This window comes from Trachypithecus francoisi, unplaced genomic scaffold (assembly GCF_009764315.1).
Source record: "Trachypithecus francoisi isolate TF-2019V2 unplaced genomic scaffold, Tfra_2.0 Lachesis_group7, whole genome shotgun sequence".
Lineage (NCBI taxonomy): Eukaryota > Metazoa > Chordata > Mammalia > Primates > Cercopithecidae > Trachypithecus > Trachypithecus francoisi.
The window spans coordinates 88,506,379-88,518,343 of record NW_022681472.1 but is presented as its reverse complement, the minus strand read 5'-3'; the positions used below and the strand labels follow the sequence as shown (position 1 = coordinate 88,518,343).

Sequence of the window (11,965 nt, the reverse complement as noted above, 5' to 3'; positions counted from 1 at the left end):
AGCCGACCCTATATTGCAACAAATAGACTCAATCACCCTCATTATTAGCAAAGTCAGCTCTGCAGCAATTCTTCCCTTAAACACCACAGGGTGTTTTGGGCGTTAAAGGAAAAGCCTTAGAAAAACCTTACATTTAGAAAAACTAAATGTGACAGAATTTAATTGAGTGAAAAATGGTTCTTGAATTGGGCAATCCACAAAACAGGATAGGTTCAGAGAGGCTTCCAGGCTACCGTGTGGTCAAGGATGATTTATGGGCAGAAAAAAGAGAGTGACATATGGAAAATGGAGGTAAGGTACAGAAACAGCTGGATGGGTTCTAGCTTGGCGTTTGACTTGTTTGAACATGGTTTGAACAGTTGGCCGTCTTTGATTGGCTGAAACCCAGAGATTGGTACTAGAGTTGGTTATAGCCTGTTAACACATCCAGTTAGGTGATAGTTCACTATGTAGGAAGAAACATTTAAACTAAACTGAATTTAACATGGGTAAGACAAGGCCTTTTGTGAAAGGGCCATGAGGTTGAAGGCAACTTTCACCTCCAGAGCCCCTGCCTCCTGGATGCCCAGAGGGTCATCAGCCTGTGACGTCACATAGGATATCATCCATCCTCCTCTGAGAACCCCAGCAGGGTAAAGATATGGCAAAACCCAGACTGCTGTGTTCATCGCTGTGTACCTAGAGTCCATCAATGTACTAGCACACAGTAGGGCTCAGAGGTGCTGCTTGCTCAGTAAAGGACTGAATGAACACATTGATGGCTATAGCCAGTGAGTGATGCACCAGGAGGGTGCTCACATTCCTCCATGCTTTGGCTCCATCCGACCTATCTGCTTCCTCTACAACATCTTCTTCCTGTATGGACCAACAGCAGCAACAGCGCCTGGGGACTTGTTAGAATGCAAACTCATAGGCTGCTCTCCAGACTGCCCAAGTTGGGAGCTCTGGTGCTGGCACAGGGTGCAGTAGTCTGTGTTTTAATGCACCCATCAGGCGATTCCAATGCTCACTCGAGTTTGAGAGCCACTGCTCGCCATGACTGTTTCACCAATTGCACAGCACAGCCATTCCTTTGTTGTTCCCTCTGCCTGGGATGCCTTTCTCCCTATCTCTGCCAGTAGCAGCCTCACTCATGTTTGGAGGACTCTGAACATACCACCTCCTCTAGAAAGTATCCTCAGATCCCCCCAGTCTGGAGAAATAACTCCCTGGGGATACTCAGAGGCTGTGCTCATCTCTTCAATCCCTGGTTTATTCAGGCCAGAGCTTCCTGCCTCTCCAACTGGGATGTGAGCTCCTTTCCGCAGTACCAGGTTTTCCTCAACTCCCCAGCTCCTGGCTCCATCGGGCCAAACCCACAATGGTATTCAATAAATGCTGTTGGTTTGAATAATACCACAGAGCATCAATCTAGTCCGCGCCTAGATATAGACTCACAAAGAAGAAAGCCAGGTGGCACACAGCGATTTTTGTCACATTCTCAGGAGCAACCTCTTACAAACGCACATCTCTACTCAAATGCATTTCTGAAAAAGAAACAGATAAAATTACTCCTAACAGTGAGGAAAGGAAAAAAATTAGCATAAATCAAGCATTGCCCATCTGTCAGCACTGTCTTTGCTTTTTTCTGTCTTATTATTCCTCACCACTCAGGTGGATATGTGTAATTATTCCTCTTGAAGACGGTAATACTCAGAGATGATAAGTGACTCTCCTGATGTCACGCAGCCTAAACCCAGGCACCTGTCATTGTAATGCTCTTCCAACATGCCAGTTCATGTAAAAGGAATGGATACAGTAAGATGAGGGGGAAAAAAAGCTTTTGGGAGGCCAGGGCGGGCGGATCACAAGGTCAGGAGATCGAGACCATCCTGGCTAATGTGGTGAAACCCCGTCTCTATTAAAAATACAAAAATTAGCCAGGCACAGTGGCGGGCGCCTGTAGTCCCAGCTACTCGGGAGGCTGAGGCAGGAGAATGGTGCGAACCGGGAGGTGGAGCTTGCAGTGAGCCAAGATTACGCCACTGCTCTCCAGCCTGGGAGACAGCGAGACTCCGTGTCAGAAAAAAAAAAAAAAAAGCTTTGCAGGAATTGACTTTTTCTACCCTTGTTTATGTCATTCCCAAACTCCCATCTCTTTTACAAAGGGGCAGTTTCTGTCAATGGGAGGCGTCATGTGTAGCCGTTGCTGAGGCCAGCAGAAATGTTTGTCATTCCATAGGCTGTTTATTGGGTTGGGCCTTATCAGGTTAGACGCCAACCGGTTTAAAAGTGAGAGCCGGCCGGGCGCGGTGGCTCAAGCCTGTAATCCCAGCACTTTGGGAGGCCGAGACGGGCGGATCACGAGGTCAGGAGATCGAGACCATCCTGGCTAACACGGTGAAACCCCGTCTCTACTAAAAAATACAAAAGAAAATTAGCCGGGCGAGGTGGCGGGCGCCTGTAGTCCTAGCTACTCAGGAGGCTGAGGCAGGAGAATGGCGTGAACCCAGAAGGCGGAGCTTGCAGTGAGCTGAGATCCGGCCACAGCACTCCAGCCTGGGCGACAGAGCGAGACTCCATCTCAAAAAAAAAAAAAAGTGAGAGTCACAAAACAAGTGCTGGTGAACAGTCTGTTACTCACTTGGCATTAAGTAAACTCCAGCAACATTATAAACAGCCCAGGGGTAGACAGCCCGGGGGAAAGGACATGGACCCCGGCAGTGCCTGCCCCGACTCTGTGTTTCTGAATTCTCATGTAAACACTCCAAGCTCGTGGGTTGTGCTGCGTCATAACCTAAATGGTCAAATCTAGCATTTATACATGTCTGCCAACTCACCTGGGTTGAAAATCCACTCACAATGCCATTCTTGCGTTGTTCAGAACTTCAGTTTTCTGATTGGGCAGCTGTGATGACAGTAACAGGGTCTACCTCTGGGTGGCTGTGAGGATTTGGGATATGCATTAATGTACCTGTTCCACTGCCTGCCTTGGGGCAAACTCAGTGAATCTTCGCTGCCGATGTCTATCCAGTGCCCAGTCTGAGCTAGGGTTTTTACACATGCTGCTTCCAAATTCTCATAGCAAAACCAAGGCTGAAATGTGATTCCTGAGGCTCAGGGAGAGAACACAGAGGCAAGGCTGGCAGGTAATCGTGCCTCTTCTGACTTCACGCCACTGCTCCTTCTCTTCCAGACAAGGTCTTCAGGCCTGGTGAGAGTTGGTGTCATTTGTGGGACAAAAGAGCCCAAATCAAGCTGAGTTGAAGCAATAAATACCCTATCCTGCTTCCAGATCAAAGTCCTTATTTAAAATGCATATGCCATGCGTAGTAGGGCAAAGCCCGCCACCTCCAATGCCTCCCCTGTTCCCCCAGCAGTGCTGTGAGAGAGGTGGCAGATGCGGCATGGTGGCCCACACACACATTTGCAAGCTTGAGTTCTGATGTCAGCTCTGCTCCTTATCTTCTGTATATCCTTAGGCAAATGTCTGCACCTCTGAGTTTCCACTGTTTCCTCCCCTACAAAATGGGCAGAAGGAGAAGAACCAAGCTTCTTTGTTCTGAAGATCCACAGGTGCAGAGCAGGGCAGAGTAGACACTCAGTAATGGTGGCCACTTATCTCCCAACTCATGCTAAAGAGGGAAAAGAAAAGCAGAGATGTTAAGTGCCTTACCCAAGGATATTGGCTTAGTGAGAGGTGGGACTAGGAACTAAACCCTGGAACTGTTCCATGATAAAGCCACAACTCCAATGTCCCCATCTCACCATCTGCCAATGCTCCCACTCCCATTACACCAACCTCTACCTTTAGGAAGTTGCGAGTCTCCCAAAGAGAATAGAAGCAGCTCACAGGTGGTTGAAGTACAAGGGGAATCAAAGCACCTGCAAAAAAGGCACAAGCTGAGAGATGTGAGAGGTCTTAGGAGGGAATAATCCTAGTTTGGAGAAAGGTTCTAAGCTTCCAGGAGGAGGTGGTACAAGTGTTGGCTCTTGAATGAGCAAGGTTGGAAGTGCAGGAATGCTGGCCTGGCATGTGGGAGCCTGCCAGGGACTGGGCATTGGGATGGCCCTGGGGTAGGCCTTCGAGAGGCTGGCAAGGCTGCACTGGGAACCAAATGTGTGCTTCTCTCTCCCACCTCCCACCTCCCTCCTGGGGAATGACCCAAACCCTCACCTTCTATCCTGTGCTGAGTCCTAATGCCCTGAATTGGGAGAGAAACCAGTATCCACTGTGCAGTTCCTTGCCAGGGACACTGCTAGCTCTCCAATATAGAAACAAAATTCTTCACAGTCGCCGGGCGCGGTGGCTCAAGCCTGTAATCCCAGCACTTTGGGAGGCTGAGACGGGCGGATCACAAGGTCAGGAGATCGAGACCATCCTGGCTAACACGGTGAGACCCCGTCTCTATTAAAAATATAAAAAACTAGCCGGGCGAGGTGGCGGCGCCTGTAGTCCCAGCTACTCGGGAGGCTGAGGCAGGAGAATGGCGTGAACCCGGGAGGCGGAGCCTGCAGTGAGCTGAGATCCGGCCACTGCACTCCAGCCTGGGTGACAGAGCGAGACTCCATCTCAAAAAAAAAAAAAAAAATTCTTCACAGTCAAGGTGAGATTGGCAAAGGGAGTTACCTGAAGTCACAAGGATAGAAGGGAAAGAAGCCAGGACTCCAACTCCATTATCTCTGGTTCCCAAACTCAGCATCTTTCCATCAAAACACGCTACCTTGAAAGCCTAAGAAAGTCTTTGTATTTGGAGAAAAATAAAGCCTTGGGGCGGAATGGTAGCGCCTCCTTAAATAATGGTACAGTAGGATTATTAATTGCTTAGTAGCAAACATCTATGGAGTGTTTATTATATGCCAGGTACTCTTCTAAGGGCTTTTGATAATTTAACTTAATTCCTCACTGCTGCTGCTGTGCCCTATAAGGGAGGCACTATTATTATAATCAGCTTCTATTTCACACTAGGAAATTGACACACAGAGTTTAAGTAGCTTGCCTAAGGGCATATGGTTAATAGGATTTAAAGATTGGATTTGAGTCCAGGCAGCTGGGATCCAGCTTACAGCTCTAACTAAAATAATGTGTAAGGTTGGTCAGGCTGTGCACTGCACAAGGGCGCCTGGCCACGGGGGCACAGAAAACCTGAAATCCAGCCGGGATTCTGCTCTCTGGGGCTGCTTGGAGGAAGAGGTGCCACTGTGTAACTTACACACAAGAACTGCCAAGCCAAGCCTAGCCTCTTGGAAATGCCAGCTGCTGACTGCACCGTGGCTGTTGCTGACAGCATGATTGATTTCTCTTTTTTTTCTCCTTTTTAGATCATGACCTTCCCAAAGCCATCTAGGAGTACAGATAAAAATGCACAGTGCATGAAAACTGTGAAATGGAGTCCCACCACCAGCTATGGTGGGGAAAAGCCTTTGAACACCACCTGGCTCTGACATTCTTCCTTTAGGTGATGAAAATGAGCCCCGGAAGTCTTTGCAGGGGCCTCTGGGCAGGTATGCCACGGCGTGCAGGTCCACAACACTGACCCAGCCGGCCCTCTTCCAGGAATCAGTCCTGATGCAACTCTCAGCAACCTCTGCCGAGATCTCTGTAGAAGCATTGTTTGCAAGCACAATCAGAAACCACCCCAAAAAATTATAAAGAAGACATTGGGCAAATCGACAATGGTATGCTGAGATTTGGATTGCCAAATTGACTTTGAAGTGAAGGAGGCAGATTTGCTTGTAATAACAGTGAAAGTGATACAAGATCTACTTGAAGTGCAGAATATCATGTTCACCATGAGACACTGGTAAATAATGTTTTCATGTAAGTATATATACGTAATCATTAGGCTGAAGGCAGCAAAGAGTGTGGTTGAGTCCAAGTGTCATGGAATAAGACTGCTTGGGTGCAAACCTTGGCTCCTACACTAGCCAGGTGAGGATGGGGGAGTTACTGGACTAATTTATTTTTTTGAGACAGGGTCTTGCTCTGTCATCCAGGCTGGAGTGAAGTGGCACAATCATGGCTCACAACAGCCTCAAACTGCTGGGGTCAAGCAGTCCTCCCACTTCAGCCTCCTGAGCAGCTGGGACTACAGTCGTGCCACCACCATGCCCAGCTAATTTTTAAATTTTTCTGTGGAGATGGTATCTCTCACTATGTCACCCAGGATGGTCTTGAACTCTTGGTCTCAAGTAATCCTCCCACCTCAGCCTCTTAAAATGCTGGGATTACAAGCCTGAGCCACCATGCCTAGCCACATTTCACTTCTTGCCTCTCAGGAGTAAGGGCTCGGAGGGAGCCTGATATCCTGGGTTTGAGTCCTGGTTTGCTATTTCCTTCCTACGTGATCTGGACCAAGTGACTCATTCTGAGTGTGTCTCAATTTCTCTGCATGTACACTGGAGATGCAGATGGTACTTACCTTAGTGAGCAGTTGCATGCTGCCTTCTCAGGAGGTCTGGGGCACATGAGGCCCCAGGAGTGTTAGTTATGCTGAAGCCTGCAAGAAAATGCTGAAGAAATGCACACAGCCAACATTGGTTATCTCTGAGGAATGTTTACTGTTGGACTCACATATTTCATAGCATTTTTGAAAGTAGGAATAAGTGAGTCTTGCAATTAGGAAAAAAAATTCACGAACTGCAAAAGAATACCTTTACAAAAGGCCCTCTTGGAGAGGTAACTATGTCCTTCTAGTGCATTCCCTAGAATAAAGGGCTGGTGCACTCAAGCAGCCTGAAGGCCACTCGTCTGCGTCACCATCTCTACCCTATGGTGCACTGGGCTTTCCATTGTCATTGTTCTTACCCCTGGGGGCTGTCCCTTGATAGGTCAGCCTCTCCCACAGTCCTGGGAGCTGTCCAAGGACAGGGATTATAGCTAATTGATCCTCTCTGCATCTCTGGGTCCTGGTGCAGTGGTTGGTACACAGTAGTAGGTGCCTAATGAAGGTCTGCTGAGTACTTGAGGGATTACTGAAGGAAGTTACTTCTGTAGCCTGACAATAAACACACTCCCTTCTGACCCCTCAGGAATGCTCTTGGCACCCGTTCCCAAGTCAGGCCCTAAAAATGAACACTGTGTTAATGACACAACAAAACAAGACATTCCAGACTCAGCCTCGGGCGGCTGACTCTTGGGGCTGCCGTGCCTTTGGCCAGCAGCTGCAGAGGCTGTCCTCAGGGAGGGGATCTCCAGCCCTTCCAGTCCAGAGCCACAGCCTCCTGGGACAGGCAGCAGACCATGAAAATGAGGAGTGCAGCCGTGGCCACAGATTCACTTTGTATATTAACAGGAAGAGTTTTCCTTTCCATACATGCATCAGTGTGCCCTCCCCCAAAACAAACATAAACAAATAAGCAAAGATAAAAGAAAGAAAAGAGGCAGGACAGAGAGTGGGACATGAGAGGGAGGGAGGAATGGAGGGAGGAATGGAGGGAGAGAAAGGAAGAGAAAGAAAGGAATAGGCCGGGCGCGGTGGCTCAAGCCTGTAATCCCAGCACTTTGGGAGGCCGAGACGGGCGGATCACGAGGTCAGGAGATCGAGACCATCCTGGCTAACACGGTGAAACCCTGTCTCTACTAAAAAATACAAAAAACTACCCGAGTGAGGTAGCGGGCGCCTGTAGTCCCAGCTACTCGGGAGGCTGAGGCAGGAAAATGGCATAAACCTGGGAGGTGGAGCTTGCAGTGAGCTGAGATCCCGCCACTGCACTCCAGCCTGGGCGACACAGCGAGACTCCGTCTCAAAAAAAAAAAAAAAGAAAGAAAGAAAGGAATAAAGAGAGAGAAAAAAAAGAAAGGAGAAGAAAAGAACAAGGGAGGGAGAGAGGGAGTGAGGAAGGAAGAAAGAAAGGGAGGGAGGGAGGGAGATGTACTTTTTGTAGACAGACCCTCTATCTGACTCCCCCGACATTACTTTAGAGAGATTAAATATTAAGCTTTATTCATCTTTTGTAAGAAACACCAAGACAAGCTTGTGGACCGTATGATGCCTGCAACTTCAAAATTCCTGAAGCTCTTTTCCATTTTACAGATGAGTAAATGGAGAGGCTACAGTTTGCCCAAGGTCACTGGGAGTGAGTGAGTGTCCAGCAGAGAGATTTCTGATTTCCCAGTCCAGACCCTTCCCTCTGCTCTGGCCCCTTGAGGCCAAGGGTGTGAACACCCCAGAGGCAGGATCTGTCATGGGAGAAGCTGGGCCTATCGGCTGGCTCCTTCAGATCCCCAGTCCCACCTTTTCCCAGGACCCCACTGTCATAGTGGGAGTCCACGTGGCCTTTTTAACAGATACTGCCAAAAGCAGTGCTTCCAGCCCCAGGAGGGAGATCAGGGATGAGAGACTCAGGTTACTGCAGAGCTAGTGGGGTCGGGGAAGACTGGGGCTTCTCTGAAATTGTAGGTCAAGGGAAGGGATACTGATGCTGATGTCAGCATTGGAGCTAGACCAGTGCGACTGGGAATTTCAGTTCTTTTTCTTCTCAGTGGGGTGAATTTTGACAAGTTATAGAACCAGTCTGGGCCTCAGTATACTAAGGTCTAAAATGGGCTAACACAGAAGGCTGTATGCAAAGTCAGCTTAATATAAATGAGGCCCTAGCCCCAAGTAGGTAGTCCTTGGCACAAGAATTCTGGCTGGGCTGAACTTGGCTTTTGTAGGAGAAAATTGAGTTCTGTGGGTTTAGGAGGTAAGTCAGCATTTGGCTGTGGGTCAGCACAAGGAGAAGTTCTGCCCTTCATGTCAAGACAAAGGCCAGCTCAGGCCTTATATACTCAGCTCCCCAGATGTACAGGGCAGGGAGAGGGTTTTTTTGGGGGAAGGCTTTAGGCTAGGGTTCTTTCTAAGAACACAGGCCCAGGAAACAAGCCCTCTGGTCCTGCCTCTTCCTCAATTAGCTGTGTGACTTTGGAAAAGTCACCCAATCTCTCTGAAACCCAGTTTTCAGAACTGGGTTTTGCAGGGAAAATAGCAACTCGCAGGCTGCTTATATAGAGCAACTGGGTGTGTACAATGCTAGTGCATAGGGAGCCCATAATAAATGTGACTCCCTCCATCGGCCCAGCTCCACCAAATATTAGCTGAGGGGAAGCCCCTTCCAGGGTCTCACTTTCTCCCTGCCTGGATTCCTGTTTGTGTCCAAGTAATGTTTCCAAATGGTAGTTTTTCATGTGCCACAGTTATGATTTTTGCCATAATCCAAGTACACTTTTTAAAACTCATTCCTCTATATTTTTGAAAATTTAACGGATCCCTTTGTATAAATTGAAATATAAAAATTAAAGGAAAACCAGTGTATAGCTGTTCTAAGTGGAGAAGCAATTTGGCTGGCCTGGGTAAAAATAAACACAATCAAAAGCAAGCAAGACATTAACTTCCAGCTAGGTCCAGGTGCCTGGGGAGGTGCCCAGCCTAGAGGCTATTGTTTCTCGATTAAAAGGAGAGCAGAGGAAGCGTTAGCATCTGCCCTGGTGCGAAACTGAGGCCTGCTCCTCGATGTAACCAGAAGGATCAAAGGAACTGGGAAGAAATTTTGTCTGCTGTGGTTTGATTTTATTTAACACCTTATGCATGTGCCTCGAAAATGATGTTGGTGAACCCCAACTGCATCCCTCTAAGGCTGCTCTCTGGGATACGTAGGCCTTGGTGGTCTTGTTGGTCATTTCCTCTGTAAAAGGTGAGTGGGTCTGGGAGGGCCTCGGATGGGGTGGGGGAAAGGGGAAGGCAGAGTGGAATGGACGACATAACGGGTGTGTGGTTGGTAAGGTGGGGTAGGGACCACCTAGAGCTCAGCCCCTTCCCTAGTACGTCCCAGCTGGCAGAGTTTCCTCTCAGCAGAAGCCCATGGGTCAAGCAGAGCCTGATCCCCATCAAGTCTGTTCTGGGCGGCCATGATGCTTGGCTGAGGGCAGCAGGAAGTGAGTGGGCGTCAGGCGAAAGTCTTTCTGAAGGGCTGTAGGGTGGTGTCAATGACAGCCATAACTCACAGTAACAAGAGCGGAACAGAAATACTGAGATGCTCACATGAAGTGTGTGGTCAGGAAGCAGAAGACGACTGGGACCCTAACAGAGAAAATAACCACAACCAATGATCCAGACAATGCCTTCACTGGTGGCATAGGCATGATCTAGGAAATAAAACTGGGAGATCCACCAAATCTGTTTTTCCCCATCCTAAAGCTTGCAAGAAGCCTCCCACACAAAGTTTAAGTAACTTTTATTTTGTCACAGATGTATTTTGATGTTAAAATTGCTGCCCTTTATTGGGTCCTGACCGTTGTATGAGCTCATCTTGTTTGCCCTTCACGGCAGCCTGTGATTCGATTATGATTATCCTTACCTTATGTCTGAAGAAAGCAAGACCCCAGGATTTGATGTGACCAGCCAGGATCACACAGTCTCTAAGAGCCAGGGCTGGGATTCAAACCTCCAGGCCAAGTGTGGTGGCTCACCCCTATAATCCCAACACTTTGGGAAGCTGAGGTGGGAGGATTGCTTAAGCCCAGGAGCTCGAGACCAGCCTGGGCAGCATGGAGAAACCCCGTCTCTACATAAAATAGAAAAATTAGCTCGATTCACTGGTGCACGCCTGTAGTCCCAGCTACTTGAGAGCCTGAGTTGGGAGGATCGCTTGACTCCCAGAGGTTAGGGCTATAGCCTGGACAACAGAGCAAGACCCTGTCTCAAGAAAAAAAAAAAAAAAAGAAACGCTAATACAAATCTCCAAATCTCTGACTCCATGGTAACCTGCCACAGGATGGGAATGGAACAGGGGACTCCCATACCTGAAGGGACAAGTGTGACATGGACTTGCTTTGGTAACTTAGAGAGATAAAACTGAGAAATAAGGGTGGACATTGCTGAAAATCGAACAGAGCATCTGGGTGTTGGAATGGACTCCCTGGGAGGCACGGGAGATACCCCTACAGGGACTGGATCACCCCCACTGTGGATGTCGGGCCTAGTGCCTGGCCTGGGGGACATATATTGGATGCTCATCATCACTACCCATGAATGTGCCTCCATGGGATGCTTTCCACACGTTACTTCCCCGTCTGCCGGTGAGCTGTGCTTCCTGATTCAGATTGTACAGACTTCTTAGCAAGAGGCCAGAGACATGAAATCACCTCCCCAAAGTCACCTCACCACCGTGAGGCTGAGCAAGACTTGAATCCAGTTTTCCTTTATATCTTCTGTCTCTCAAATCCTCCATCCACCCATTTGACAGCATGACTGTCATTTCTGTCTCTAAACTTACCCCGCCCCAGCCACTTCTCCCCACCTTCCCCTTCCTGCCCTGGTCCAGCCACCATCATCTGTCCACTGGGCCACTCCAAGGGCCTCTTCTTTGTTTCAACCCTTAACCTCGTGGAAGTTGAGTTACCACACAGCAGCCATGGGGATCTTTTTCAAAAGCAAGAGTGCTTTTTCTTTTGGCTGAAAGGCTTCTGCTGGTCTCACAGCAACTTAGAATAAGGTCCAAACTCCCTCTGAGGCTCTGCAAAGCCTTCCAAGGCCCTGCCTGTTATGGATAAACTGTGTCTCCCAGAAACTCTTATGTTGAAGTCCTAAACCCCAGGACCTCAGAATGTGACTGCGTTTAGAGAGAGGGTCTTTAAAGAAGTAATTAAGATACAATGAGGCTGCTAGTGTGGGGCCTAATTCAATATGACTGTTGTCCTTATAAGAAGAGACTGGGACACATACAAACAGAGGGAAGACCCCACGAAGGCACAGGGAGAAGATGGCAAACAGGCCAAAGAGGCAGGTCTCAGAAGAAACCAGTCCTGCTGACACCTTGGACTCAGATTTCCAGCCTCCAGGATTGTGAGAAAATAAGTGTCTGTTGCTTAAGCCCCCAGTCTGTGGTACTTTTTTATAGCAACCTGAGTGGCCTAACACGCTGCCCTGAGACTTTCCCCTTGCTCTCTGCTCCAGCCACACACTGGCCTCCTCCAAGTTCCTAGTACTGACTATGAACACTCCTG

At 48.5% G+C, this 11,965-nt stretch overlaps 1 long non-coding RNA gene across 1 annotated transcript; it reads right to left on the bottom strand.

The window, feature by feature from the left end:
- Positions 1–67: 67 nt before the first annotated feature.
- Positions 68–7,349, bottom strand: LOC117079258. Its single transcript, XR_004435339.1, has 4 exons — positions 6,402–7,349; positions 3,788–3,864; positions 2,820–3,614; positions 68–1,526 (listed from the first exon to the last, which is right to left on the bottom strand). It is a non-coding gene; the product is annotated as an uncharacterized LOC117079258 (long non-coding RNA).
- Positions 7,350–11,965: the final 4,616 nt, after the last annotated feature.